This window comes from Nicotiana sylvestris, chromosome 3, assembly GCF_000393655.2.
Source record: "Nicotiana sylvestris chromosome 3, ASM39365v2, whole genome shotgun sequence".
NCBI classification, from domain to species: Eukaryota; Viridiplantae; Streptophyta; class Magnoliopsida; order Solanales; family Solanaceae; genus Nicotiana; species Nicotiana sylvestris.
In genome coordinates this window covers 170234862-170250190 of record NC_091059.1, presented here as the reverse complement: position 1 = coordinate 170250190, position 15329 = coordinate 170234862, and positions in this window count along the sequence as shown.

Here is a 15329-nt window from a genome sequence, read left to right as displayed (position 1 = left end):
GATTATTCATGTTGGACAAGACTTATGGTATTGTTTTGGTATTTGACCATTGTTGAGTATTGACTCAAGTTGGGATTTATTTTGTGAAGTTAACTGTTGAAACGAGATTAGTTATAGTTGATTCCCTTGCCGGGATGTATTTCTTTCTATTGTTGACTCCCTTGCCGGGATGTTCTTGTTTCTATTGTTGATTCCCTTGCTGGGATATTATTGTTTCTACTGTTTGGGTGAGGAAAGAGTGATAAAGCACGAAGGGTGATGCCGTGCACATTCATACTTATGCATATGGTGAGGAAAGAGTGATAATGCACGAAGGGTGATACCGTGCGCATTTACATTATATTGATGCATATGGTGAGGAAGAGAGATAAAGCATGAAGGGTGATGTCATGCACAATCCTATTATTCACATGGTAAGAAAGAGTGATAAAACACGCAGGGTGATGCCGTGCACATTTTCATTATTGATTGCATGGTGAGGATTGATAGTAAAAGCACGAAGGGTGATGTCGTGCATTTGTTTTTTGTTACTGTGAATATTTGTTGTTATCTGTTCTAGTGCCTTAATTGGTTTGTTTCCATTATTTCTGTGTTTCCTTATTCTTGCATCACCCACAGCATGTTGCCCTTCCCGTTAATTTTTATTTAGCTTCTATTACTGTTATTTTTTAGATATTATTTAACTGTACAGGTTTATGATGTTGTCGTGTCCTAGCCTCGTCACTACTTCGCCGAGGTTAGACTCGACACTTACCAGTACATGGGGTCGGTTGTACTGATGCTACACTCTGCAGTTTTTGTGCAGATCCCGGTACTGGACCATACAGACAGTAGCTCGAGGTTGCTGCCTTCAGTCCAGTGGAGAACCGAGGTAGTCCTGCAGGCGTCCACAAGCCTTATCGTCCCCTTCTACCCTGTTTTCTCTTCTGTTTTATCTATTTTTGAGACAGATGTGTATTTCTTTGTTCAAAATACTATTTGTAGTATTCATAGACAGTCCGTGAAATTGTGATACCAGTTATGGGTGGAGTTTTACTTCGGATTCGTATTTTGTATTAAGATAATTTGTTAAGTTCCGTTTTTCCGCATTTATTCCGCTGGATTTTTATGATAACTTTTAAATTTTTAAAGAATAGAGTAAAATGCTAAAATAATCAGTAACGTTGGCTTGCCTAGTGGGTTCAATGTTAGGCGCCATCACGGTCCCGATGGTGGAAAATTTGGGTCGTGACAATTTGTGAGCAGATACACGAATCGGCTTGAGTCGTGCTGGGCACTGTCCTAAAAAATTATTTCAGTAATGTAAAATGTCTTCCCGGGATTAAACAAGTCTACCTCTATTTATTTAGAGGATACATGAATCAACAAAATTGAATAATAAATCCAACAGGTTCAGAAAATTGAAGAAAAGAATTAATAATAATAGGTAATGATTGTAGGAAGAAAGTAATGATTAGCAAGATGAATTCTTGGTTGAGAATTGAGTTAGTATGATGGCTAATCCACGACTTATTTATAGGCAATTAGGGAGGTTGCATGTATAACATTTGTGGATTGTCTTTTAACACTTGTCCAAATATATTAGTCCACTTGGCTTCAATATTAACAAGTGTACATAGTCTTCCATGCATGAAGACACATGATAGATTTGCATAGCCGTTTGTCAAAGCCCTTCAACACTTGGCTTTAAGGCTTCTTGCAAGAAGTAACTTGGAAATAGATAGGACACTTGTAAAATGAAAAGACACATGACTATTTTAAAATTTTAAAAATACTCCCACATAGTTTTTGTTTATTAATACTTGTAATTTTTATAAATGATTTTGCTCTTTAAATTTCTTGCTGAATAGGTTTCAAGGATAATATAGTTGGGTTTTAGGTCGGGAAATATAATGCTTTTGCCCTCCAACTTGCTGTCATTCTCGTGTGAACATATATGACATTGAAAGAGATAAAATCTTTAAAAATTGAATGATTCAGCAAGAACGAAAACACCTACTACTATCAATAAAGAATATAAGGAGATAGCGGTACTGGTGAAACTAAATGAATTGCACGCAAGCTGGTCCGCCCCAGATATCTAGGGATGTCGTCACTAGCCAAGTATTAGTAGTACTCTTTGACATTGAAGGAGATGAAATATTAAAAATTTCGATGCTTCAATATGAACGAAAACATCTACTATCAATAAAGAATCTAAGGATGTGGCGCGTACAAGTGAAACTAATTGAGTTGCACATAAATTGTGCCGCCCCAACACCACGATCATATAAATAAATAAATCTTAGGATGTATATATTGAGTAGTCAAATAATAGTAGGACTCTTTGACATCGAAGGAGATAAAATCATAAAAATTTGGATGCTTCAACAAGAATGAAAACACCTACTATCAATAAAGAATCTATGGATGTAGTGCGTACAAGTGAAACTATTCGATTATACAAATTCAAAAAAGAAATCCAAGGAGGTATTGACTAGTCAAGTATTAGTAGTACTCTTTAGTTATTCCTATCTCTAAATTTAACAGGCGAAATACATAAACGATTCCTTTAAGTTATTCTTAACGATCAAACAAACATCTCAATTGACTCATTTACAATTTAGACACTTCAAGTGTTTATTAAGTGTATCAAGTAAACACATGGTTCTGATGTGGCATATACTTGTTTGCTAACAGAGTCTTGGGCGCGTGAAAGTCATTTTTTCTCTTCTTCCTTTCTTCCTAACAAAACCACCTCAACCCACCATGAAGCCACCATAGAGGCCAGGAAACCAGCCATTAGAGCTCAAACGAAGCCAGCGGAAACTACCAAAAACTGCCACCTTTCACTACAAAACTCTATTGCGAGCTCTGTCTAGTTTCATCGACCAAAAATCAGTCCAAACCCCACGAAAGAAGTAACAAAATACAACAAGAGCTGCGAAAAACTACCAAATTTTTTTCTTAGTAGTCTTGTCACTCTCATCTCCACCATAAAAACACAATTTTCTCCACCCTATTTCATTTTCACGGCAGAAATTTTAAGGACAATTTTACACCAATAACAACAAATTAGAGAGAAAAAAGTAATATAAGCCCAAATTCATAATCAAGAAAATAATGGAGAGAAGATTGAAGATTCCAGTAGAATCATTTTCTAGCTTTGCTTGGAGAACAAATTTTCGATGATGAAGATCGCATAATGAGCTTTTCCGGCAAGGTCAATTAATGATCCCTTAGTGGGTTCTCCATTTGGCTATTCTCTGTTGTTTTATATTAGTATGTGTATTAATTTGTTGGGTGAATTTAAGAAAAAGGGATGGGGGACACGACTGGTGCAATGAAGAAGATGAAAGGGAGGGGGAAGGGGGAGGGGCAGTGCTGGTTTTAACAAAAGTAAAGAAAAAGGGTTTCTTTTTCTTCTTTAATGTATTTTCTTTTTTGTTAATTATGTATCAATTTTTTATTACAGTTTACACACGTCATTTTTTAGTCGGCTCATTTGACACGTCATTGGCAAGTGTAGCTCACGTATAGAGTCTTTAGCACTCAGATATTTACTTGATACACTTAATAATTACTTGAAGTGTCTAAATGGTAAATGGGTTAATTGAGGTGGCTGTTTGATCGTTGTGGACTACTTAAAGGGGCCGTTTTTGTATTTCGCCAACTTAATAACTACTCCCTCTATTGGGACTGAAGTTAATAGTATAGATGAGAAGCTTTTTGTTTATCATGTAGTAAAGACCGAATTTTATGTTGCTGTCGATGTATTAAGTAACTTGCAATCTAAATGCTATGTTTATCTACTAATAAATAATAAAAAATGCATATTTTTAAGTACGTTTGCATATTATTTCTTATATGAGTTGCGGAAGATTACTTGCTTATAAATATATAATATGCCCATTACATGTTTATTGTGTGTAGGAATGAATTTGATGGAAGTTGGCAAGAATTGAATGATTTGATGCAAAATGAGTAGAGAAGCAAGACCTGAGAGCGTGCCACAATTGGTGCATTGCATGAAGGTATGCGCGAAATGTCCTAGGAGATGAATAAAAAAATAGCGAAGTATGGAGGTTGGCGTTGGACCTGGCATGCGAAGGAACAAAGAAGAAGAAAAATAGCTAGAAGTGTGCTAGAAGTCGCACGTTGCACCAACTCTAGCACGCGACTCAACTTGTCCATTTCGAATTAGGAGAGATCAAGGACACCCCACATCTAATCCTAATTGATATAAATTCATCATAAAACATCATTTTAAAGGAGGAGACACTATATTAGGGTAAGACACACCCAATGAGGCAAGAATACGCTAGGAGCATGGAAGAAGATTTAACCACAGGTTTTTTCCTTTCTTCTTCCTATTTCTTATTGTTGGTTTTGACTTTTAGTATTCTAGTTTTACATACTATTATGAGTAGCTAATTTATTATCTATAATTTTTACGGAACCTCTTGGAGGATGAATTCCTGTTATATTTTAATATAACTTTTGAATTTATCTACTTGTTCAACTACGTGCTTATTCCAGTTTATTAGAGATAACGAAACTTTGACATGATCATAGTGAGCAGTGAAAAAGTGCGAGCTAGCATAATTCGAGAGAATATGACTAGTACATTATTATAGTTGCTCGAGAGAGAATTACGATAAGTCGAGTGCTCATGATTAGTAGAGAATAATTAGGCAAAATTATAAAAGACATAGCATGAAGGATTTCGACAATTGGGGAAATCATAACTCTAGACCTCCTTAATTTTGTCTCCAACCCTTAGTTTCTTTAATTGATAAATTTCTATTGCTTTTTGATAATCATTAGTTAATTAGTTTAAGTAACTTAGAAGTTATTCGAGCTTTCCCTCTTGGTGATATTAAACAGTTATTGTGAAACCTTAGTTCTCTATGGGATATAACTCCGGACTTTTAGACCGGATTATATTTGCAGCGATCGCTTATCCTTTTTAGGACTAGAATTGGGCATGATCAAATTTTGGTGCCGTTGCCGGAGAACTAACGGTGTAGTTGTAATTGTAAATATTGCTAGTTTCAAGTTTGAACTTTTATTTTATTTATATTTTTGATTTAAGAAATATGGCATCTTGGAATCATGAGAGTTTAGGTGTTGGTAATTCTACTTTTGATCCTCATTATGTATATTGTGGAGGAAACTACACATGGCAAAAATATCAAAATATTCTCGAAAGTGAGTTATGTGCACCTACTCAATCTTATGTGTGCTTATTCGTTTCCAAAAAAGAAGAAGAAGGAATTAGATAGAATGTTACAACTTGCCTCAATATAAAGTTGTTGCAAATTCGGAGCACTTCTCAGCAAGCAGACAACAACAAATGCTCGATCTAAGTCCATAAACTTTAAACTTTTGAATTCAAGAATCTTTAGAGAGTATGGTGATCTCGATATCTTAGTCGAAATTGGAGGTTCATCTAGGAGCTGAAAAAATAATGTGTGAAATAAATAAATAAATAACCAGTTTCAAGAATTATAGGAACACTTTTTATTAGTTTTGAAGGCAAAATACAAACATGATTATAGGAATACAAATAAAAAGGCATGCACAAGTACTAACCTGCAGACACTTTCCATCAAGACAAAGTAGTTTGACATTAGGCAAGCTACCCATAAACATAGCCAAATCGGAGACATGATTGCCTCTTACAACTCTCTCTAGATAAATACAAACTTCAGACAAGTTAGGAGCCTTCTCTAAGGAGATTGATTTTATCTTATCATCAGCATCGACGGACAACCTCTTAAGATTAATACCGTTGATATTAAAATGCTAATACCAGAGCAACGACGCAAGCTTAGCCTTTCAAGAAGAGGGCAGCTGGAAAGAAAACTTTCATAACAGTTATTGACAAAGTCAACCCGAGTAAGTATTAATGGTAGAGATTTAGAAACCCTTTAAACTCTAGGGGTGATGAAAGAAAAAAATTCTAGAGCTTAAAAAATGTTAAGTCTAAACAAGAAAAGAAATAATGAGGTAACTTATGACGATAATTTAAATCATTATCGCATAATAAGGTTAATTTATTGATGTTCCTCCGAGATAAATATAGTATCCATATGTTCACACCAAGAACCACAGCTAAACCACCATCAGGAACCTTTGTTGATTTTAAATTAGAAATGCACACTTTTAATTTATCTACTCCACCAGGATGAATCATAAGAGACTTGGTGACAATTTCATTGAATTGGTACCTGAGCTCAGACTTAGAAGATCTACCACGATTTTTCTTGGTGACATAGCCATAAACTTCTCCACAAAAACTGGTGATCAAATACTAATTGTGGAATGGTTTAGTAAAATCTCCACTTCTTTGACAGAACACTCGTTCTTATAGCTTCACGTATAGGCATTTTCCCTAGAATGCAATTTATTACATATCTTGGCAAGTTGCTAATTATTTCTTCTTCATCAACAATTGATTCCTGGCTTGTGTCTGATGGAGACATTCTTCCTAAGAATTAGAACCAAATACACCAGGTTATTCAGCTCTACTTTTCCCTCCCTGGAAAATATTCAAAAGGAAAACATGCAACAAAAATACAATATTTGACACAATAAAACACCATAATTAATAGTAATAACTACATGCATTCTCGTGCCAGACTTAAAGAATCCTTAATGTCTCAAACAAGAAAAATAAATCAACATAGAGTAATTCAAAAGTAGAGTGGCAAGGAATTTTATACTTAATTTTAGTGTAAGATATTCTCATCAAACCCAAAATCCAAAAGCTACTGAAGCAAAAAAGTCAAGAATCTTCTCCAAGGAAAATCTTGTTTTAAATTACAGGAAAAGTTTTGAGTGAAGAACAGAATCGAAGAAAGAAAATACGTGGAATAAACAAATAAATACTGATTAGTAAAACATACATACAATATGATTCCAGTTAGAGAAGTAGGGCAGCCGCAGAAAAGTGTAGTTCATCCAACAATAATGGGGCTATTTTACTGATTTATTTCACTTTAGATAGTAGCATTACCATTTAGTGAGTTAAACAATTATTCTTATTCCATTCAAAGTCACCTCAATTATATTTTTATTCCTAAAATATATTTGTTTACAATTTTAGAGTGTAAGATATTTTTATTTGACTATAATTCTTGTTCAAATATTATATAAATATTTTAAACTATTGACTATTACTTTATGACTTATAATATTTCTTATATATTTATTGAGTGTGAAAATTTTATTTTCAAATTAAAAAAGAACTTAAGAATTCTATATTAAAATTTATATTGAAAAGCGAGTCATTGTACTATTACAATGTCTCAAGTCGGGCGGCAATCTAGTCCAACATATCAAAAGAGGAGGCAATAAACATGACATTTGAAAATCAAGTTAGAACTATATCAAACGAATAGAGAGGGAAAATTTCTCATTTTTTTAAGGCCAAACCCATAAGCTCCTAGGGGTGGGTATAAAATCCGAAAAATCGAATTCCGAACCGGACTGAATTAATTTGGTATTTTGGTTTCGATTTTTTTCGGTATTTCGGTCTAATTCGGTATTACATTTTCGATATTTCGGTATTTCGGTACGGTCCTCGATATTAGAATCTTGAAATTTCGGTATACCGAAATACCGAATTACCGAATTTTTAAAGACTTTTTTTTAAGTTGGACCAATAGTTAGCTACTACACTCATTGCCCAGCGCCCCAGCCTAAATATTTTTAATATAATTCCCAGCCCACTGCCCACTCCAACGCTCCAGCCCAACTGGCCAAGCCCACTCTCTATTCAATTAGGGTCTAAAGTATAAACTCTAAAGATTAGGGCATTAGCATTAGGGAGTCACGAACGAACTCAGTACTCACTCCTCACTCCTCAGAAAGTCAATTCCGATTTAGGGCGATAGTTTCACAAATTCTAGGCTAACGAGGACCAAATACAGAAAGAGATCAACTGCTGTTGCGATAGTTTCACAAATTCAGAAAGAGATCGACTGTTGTTTCAGAAGCTTGCTGGGACTTCAAAGAGATCGACAGTTGTTTTGTATTGTTAAGAAAGTTTTAATATTGTTAATTAAGTGATACTTTAAGTGTTGTCTAAATAACGAACAATCTTGATTTTGTGGAAAAATGAAATCTTGATAATCTTCTTGCTACTAGTTTTGAGATCTTTGAGAATTTTTACTTTTAAATGTATTTTTTAATGTTAAGCTGGATGGGTTGCACTAGGTTCGTGCAATGTGGATATCTTTATTTTTGCCTAATTAGATGATGGTTGTTTTGATTTCTTATTTGGGATATCCCATTAGAGCTGTTTTTTAAAGCTCAAGCTTTTGATTAAAGACATTCTGGATTTGTGTTGAAGTCAAGAATTTGGTTGAAATTTTCTCTAGTATTTATCTTTTTAGCAATTTAAAGTCACACATTTAGTAGGAAAGTCTTGACCTTTAGTGGAGAATTTTCCATTTTGTTACTTCTGCTGCTACTGTTAATTCTCCTATTGCACTGTGTTTAATTCGGTTGGCCATTTTCAGAGAAAAAATTTGCAGCTTGTAAATGCTACTACAATGCTACTGTCACATTTTTTGGAATGGTGGATTAAGCCATTAAGCCACAAGAATTGAAGAAAGTGAGTAGCGAAATGCTGCTATAGCCTACAGTGCGTTAAGCCATTAGTTCAATTTTATCATTCAATTTTCATGTGTATTTGCTTCTTTCCACTTACTTCTTTCTAAACAGTTAGACTTAGACAGCAACATTTCGTTGTTCTGTTAGTTCAATTTCATTATTCTATTCTTCAATTTCATTGTGTATGTATTTCTTTGCTGAATAGTTAGACAACAGGTTATATGTAGGAGAATTGTCACTCGTTAGTATTGCTTATTTAGCGAATATTAAATCGAAACCGTAGCAAACCAAAATAATAAATACCGAACCATATCGAAATATTTTGGTATGGTATTTGGTATACATAATTGATAAACCGAATACCGAAATACCGAACCAAAATTCTTAAATACCGAACCGAAATATCGAATTCCCACCCCTATAAGCGCCCCCCTAAAGTTGGCTTCACTTTTCATTTTGACACTTTTACTTCGACCTTTTTTCATTTTGACACTTCAACTTATACTCTCATGTGCCACTTAAACACAAAATGCCCATCAGTCAAAAATATGAAGAGAGTGTAATTCACATGCAACTTATTATGTGGCAAATTAACCAATGGAACGATGACATGTGACTTTTGTTACCAAATAACTTCAAAATGGATTTTGAGCACAAAAAAAAAAAAACGAAAAAGAACTATTTTCAATCAGCCCTCCGTCATCTTCTCCGGCCACCCCACCCTCTGGTTCCATCATCATTTTCCCACAATCACCAGATCTCTCACAACTAAAATCTTCATTGGCTTTAATAGCATTAAAATCTAGTATAGTATTAAAATGAGTATAAATCTTTAACCAAAAGAATGACTCACTACAAAGCTCTAATTAATTTGCAACCACATGATTTTGCTCGCATAAGAGTTAACCAAAAATTAGTTTAACTCTTGATGATGTAAGGAGAATTCTTCTGGCGAAGGATGGATATTTTACGAAGTATTTGACGGCAAATCTTTGGGTCTCTGTTGCCGTTGACGGCTTTGAAAGTGTAGATTGCAGATTGCACTGGTGGTGTTGGCAGCGAAATTGGTAGTGGAGGAAGCAGAAAGATAAAAAAATTAAAAAGCAAAAAATCTTAAAATTTGCCTAAAGGCCGCATACAATAAGATCTCAAAATTTTGTAGAGAATTATGTTTTAGTATAACCTAAAGCATGATCGTTCGGAATATCTGAGGCATCAAAATTGGGAAGAATACCAGACTTGACCTGGTGAAACATTGTAAGTTTTTGGCAAAACTATATACAATGATGACTGCATAGAACATTTGTCTGAATTAAAAAGAGATCTTGATATGCATACACTCTCAAATGTTTGCCTCTATTTTCTGGTACTTCCATCATTCGCAAGGGTTTGTATAAGGCCTTATGAAGAATAATAAAAAGAAAGCAACACCAAACAACCATGACTTTTCCTTCTGTGGAAAAAGTGGTGTTGGTGGCGAAATTGGTAGTGGAGATAGAAGAAGGAGGAAGCAGAAAGATAAAAAAACTAAAAAGCAAAAAATATTCAGCTTTCCACGCGCTCAAAAGAGGTGTAAATCACACAATGTGACAAGTTAGCGTTTTGTGTTTAAGTGGCACATGAGAGGATGAGTTGGAGTATCAAAATGAAAAAGGTCGAAGTAAAAGTGTCAAAATGAAAAGTGTAGCCAACTTTAGGGGCCGCTTATGGGTTTGACCTTTTTTTAATCCTCAACCAGATAGGTCTTTTGAGAAATTTATATATGAATTTTTATAATGGTAATATTCAAATGAGCTTATGTATATCTCGACTAATTCATTAACGGTAATATTCACTGGCACAAGTACGAGACCACGTTAGCCTCGGCAAATACTTTACATAGTTGTGCTATATATATCTGTACATATATAAATAGAACCCTTAAATATTTTGCTTATGCCCCCCAATACTAAAGGTAAACTTACACAAATGTCCCAAATAAATCTTAACTTACCAACCTCTAGTCATTAATCATAGACTTACCAAAACTAACCAACAAAAATTAAAAAACAAAATAATAGGGTTTTTTTCTCTCAAAGAATCACATGCAAAAAACACCTTTCATATTTTAAGCGTGATTAGCAACACTAGATACAAGGCGGAAAGGAAATTTTATGGATGAGGTAGCAAATAAGGTGATAAAATACCAAAAATATATACAATATTTCAAAAATCTAAACAAAAAAGAATTTTTTTCAATGGGTATAATTGAAATTCATTAAAAATATATAGATAAGTCAATATACAAAATTTGAGGAAGATTGATGGTGATTTGGACTGGTTTTGTATCAAAATTTGTAATTAAATCGAGTTCAAAAAAGTCTTCTGCGACACATGTATCAAACATGTATCACGCATGTGTCTCACACACAGGTATACATGGGTATACATATGATACACAATAGATACAAATATGATACATATGCGATACACAAATGATATACAGTGTGATACACATATCATTTTTTTCATGTTCAGTTTTTATCGAATTTTCAATTCAAACCACCTCAAAACTTCACCAAATCATCCCAAAACTAAGATTCAAGCTCCTTAAGTTGTGTCCAATTTATTCTAATATCACCCACTCAAAACAAAGTAAAATTTAATATTTTTTTGCTACAAATAGCTAATTGGTTAATTTGGCTAATATTAGTAATATTTTATCAATTGGCCAATTTTTATAATGAGCTACCTATAAATGGACATAGCTGGTAATTTCCCAATACTAAATTGCTGACTTGCGAAGTGGTCGGCTTGGACGCACAAATTGTCTACTTTGCTGAAGTCGTGGGTTCGATTACCATCTTCGGCCTTTCCTCCTCCTTTATATTTTAGTTCTTATTAGCAAATTGCTTTATTTTTCATATTTATCTTTTTTAAATTTAATTATAGTTTAATACTAACACATAATAGTCAACTTCATTAATTTTTCTTTTTCAAATCCCTCCCTTAAAATTAAAAGTCTCAAATTGCAACTTATCGCTCCACAAATAGAAAAATATAAATTCCTTTGCCACAACCTTCTTCAACAATCACGTTGACTCTTATGATGACCCAAAAGGTTATCACTTGATTTACAAGTCAATTCTGTATTGTGAGGCCTTAAAAACTTCCTTTTATCTCACCTTGATTTGCGTCCAGAACGCTTTTATGTGAAAATTTGATAAAAATGCTAATTTTGCCTTTAAAATTGAATTTACGTTGACTTCAGTCAATATTTTGGGTAAACGGATCCGGACCCGTGATTTGATGGTCCCAAAGGGTCCGTAGGAAAATATGGGACTTGGGCGTATGCGTGGAATTGAATTCCGAGGTCCTAAGCCCAAGAAATGAATTTTTGAAGAAAATTGTTTAACTGAAATTATAAGAGTTTTTGGAGATTTAAATGTGTTTGAATTTGATGGTATCAAACTCGTATTTTGGTTCCGGAGCCGATACAGGTCTTATATGGTATTTAAGTTGTGCCTGTAAAATTTGGTAAGAAACGGACTTCATATGACGTGAATTGGACCCTCGATTGTGGAAATTTAAATTTAAGAGTTATTGAGATTTTCTTGATTTTGATGCTAAACTCGTAGTTCGAGGTATTATTTTGGCGATTTGATCGCACGAGTAAGTCCATATGATATTTTTAGCATTGTGTGCATGTTTGGTTTGGAGCCCGAGGGCTCGGGTGGGTTTCAGATAGGCTACGGGATGTTTTTACACTTGGGAATTCTACTGTTCTGCTGCTTCTGGTGTCTCAATATTTTGTTCTTCGCGTTCGCGATGCAGCTCATGCGAAGCTCAAGCTGGGCTGGGGAGAAATTTCTTCTACGCGAACGCGAGGCTTGGTCGCTAACACAGAGCATTGCGGGTTTGCTCTTTGCGAACGCGACTGGCCACACACGAACGCGTAATACAATGGAGGGCTGGGGGGGGGGACTTTGAGCTGTTCTTCGCGAACTCAATCCCAGGACCGCGAACGCGATGGTCAGAGGGGACAGACCATCGTGAACGCGAGCAGCTCATCGCAAACGCGTAGGCTCTTCTGGCCATAAGCTTCGCGAACGCAAAAAGGTCTGTCCAGCGATTTAAAACAGAACCAGAACTGGAATTTAGTCATATTTTCATATCTTCTTCACCAAAATCAGACCCTAGGCAATTTTTGAAGAGCAAATTCAACCCCAAATCATAGGTATGTGTTCTTGAACTCAATTCCTTCACTTTCCATCAACACCCATTTGATTTCTAGGCCTTAATCTTGTTCTGCAATGGTAGAATTAGGGATTTTGGGTAGAATTAGGGCTTTTTGAATAATGAAAATTTAAACCTTGTTTTGGAGTCAGATTTTGAAACTAAATACATATTCGAGCTCGTGGGTGAATGGTGACCGGATTTTGGTCTGAACCTCGAGTTTTGACCAAGCAGGCATGTAGTCGATTTTTGACTTTTTGGGAAAATGATATAAGACCTATAATTAAGCATTGGGTATGAATTATTTAGCATTTATTGATGTTGTTAAATTAATTTGGGCTAGATACAAGTAAATTGGAGGCGAATTCTAAAGGAAAAGTGGTGTTTGAGGCTTGAGTTGGCCGTGAAAGTTCGAGGTAAGTGTTTGATCTAACCTTAGCTTGAGAGAAGAGGTATTGTACTTTATTTGCTATGTGCTAGTGTAGTGTACGACGTATAGTTGTGGTGATGAGTATCTATACGTTGGTGTCAAGTATGCATGTGAGTCTTAAATTGTGATCGTTGTGTTTCTTAATAAGTACTACAATTGCCTAAATTGTTGATTATCCATGTAGGGCAAGACGTATGATTATTTTCTTGGTATTGGTTTATTATTGAGCATTGGCTCCAGTTGAGGTTAATTTGTGAAGTTAATTATTGGTACAAGTTTGGTTATAGTTGATTCCCTTGCCAGGACCGGGAATGTTGTTGTTGCTATTGTTTGGGTGAGGAAAGAGAGATAAATAACGAAGGGTGATGTCGTGCACATTCATATTTATGCGTATGGTGGGAGAGAGTGCTAAAGCACGAAGGGTGATGCCGTGTACATTTTTATTGATATTAATTCATATGGTGAGGAAGAGAGATAAAGCACGAAGGGTGATGTCGTGCACATTTCTAATATTTATATGGTGAGGAAGAGAGATAAAGCACGAAGGGTGATGCCGTGCACATTTTCATTACTTGATTGCATTGGTGAGGATTGAGAGTAAAAGCACGAAGGTTGATGTCATGCATTTATTGCCTGTTTGTTATGATTTCTTGCTGCTTTCGGTTCAATTACCTTAATTGTCATATTTCACTATTACTGTGATTCTTTACGTTGGTATTTCCCCCATAGCGTGTTACCCTTCCCCCGTTACTTATGAATTATTTCTATTACTGCTATTCTGCTAGATACGTTTTAACTGCAGGTTATTTGTTTGTTGTATCCTAGCCTCGTCACTACTTCGCCGAGGTTAGGCTCGACACTTACTCAGTACATGGGGTCAGTTGTACTGATAATACACTCTGCACTCTTTTGTGCAGATCCTGATAATAGAGCATACGAGCCTTAGCTAGGGGTTGCGGCCTTCAGTCCATCAGGAGACCCGAGGTAGTCCTGCAAGCGTCCGCAGGCCTTGGCGTCCCCTTCCTATCTAGTTTCAATCTGTTCTTTTCTATTTCAGAGACAGACATGTACTTTCGCATTATTATTTTCGCTGTATATAATATGTTAACTTGAAATTTGTTAAGAGATTTAAGGGGAAAAGGGTAAATTAATCAGAATTGTTGGCTTGCCTAGCTTTCACTAGTAGGCGCCATCACGACCCCGAGGGTGGAAAATTCGGTGTGACAATTTGGTATCAGACCTTTAGGTTGCTTAGGTCTCACAATTCATGGACAAGCTTGGTAGAGTTTGAGGGATCGGTACAGAGACGTCTGTGCTTATCCCCAGAGTCTACAGAGTTAGGAATAGTTTCACTTCTATTCATCTCCGTCGTGCGATTTGGTTTCTCAATACTAATTGAACTTCTACTCTATTCTTTCGCAGATGGTGAGAACATTTTCTTCTTCATCCGCTGACCAGCAGCCCGAGCCCCCAGCAGCAGCTCCCACAAGGGGTAGAGGACGTGGCCATGCTAGCGGCCCAAGTAAAGGCAGAGCTCAGCCCAGAGAAGTAGCACCATCGGCGGAGCCTCAGGTAGAGTTTGATGATGAAGTTCCGGCCCAGACAGTTCCAGTGGGCCTAACTCAGGTCCTAGAGGGGTTCATTGCTACCCCAGTAATCCAGGATTGCTCTGGTCCGTCTAGTGGGCCTTATGGAGAGTGTGGCTCAGGCAGGCTTACTTCCTGTAGCACCAGCCGTCTCCCAAGCTGGGAGGAGCACAACTCCTGCTACCCGCACTCTAGAGCAGATGGCTCCCCAGTTTTAGACTTTAGCAGCCAATCTAGTTAGAGTGGTTTAGCTGGGTGTAGTAGCTCAGATCGGTGATGGAGCAGCTATGTCTGCCGATGCATTGTGGAGATTGGATAGGTTCACCAAGTTGTTCACTACTACTTATGGTGGTACATCTTTAAAGGATCCCCAGGATTACTTAGACAGCTGTCATGAGGTTCTTTGGAACATGGGGATAGTGGAGACCAATGGGGTCAAATTTGATGCTTTTCGTCTGTCATGTTCCGCCAAGAAATGGTGGAGATATTATTGTTTG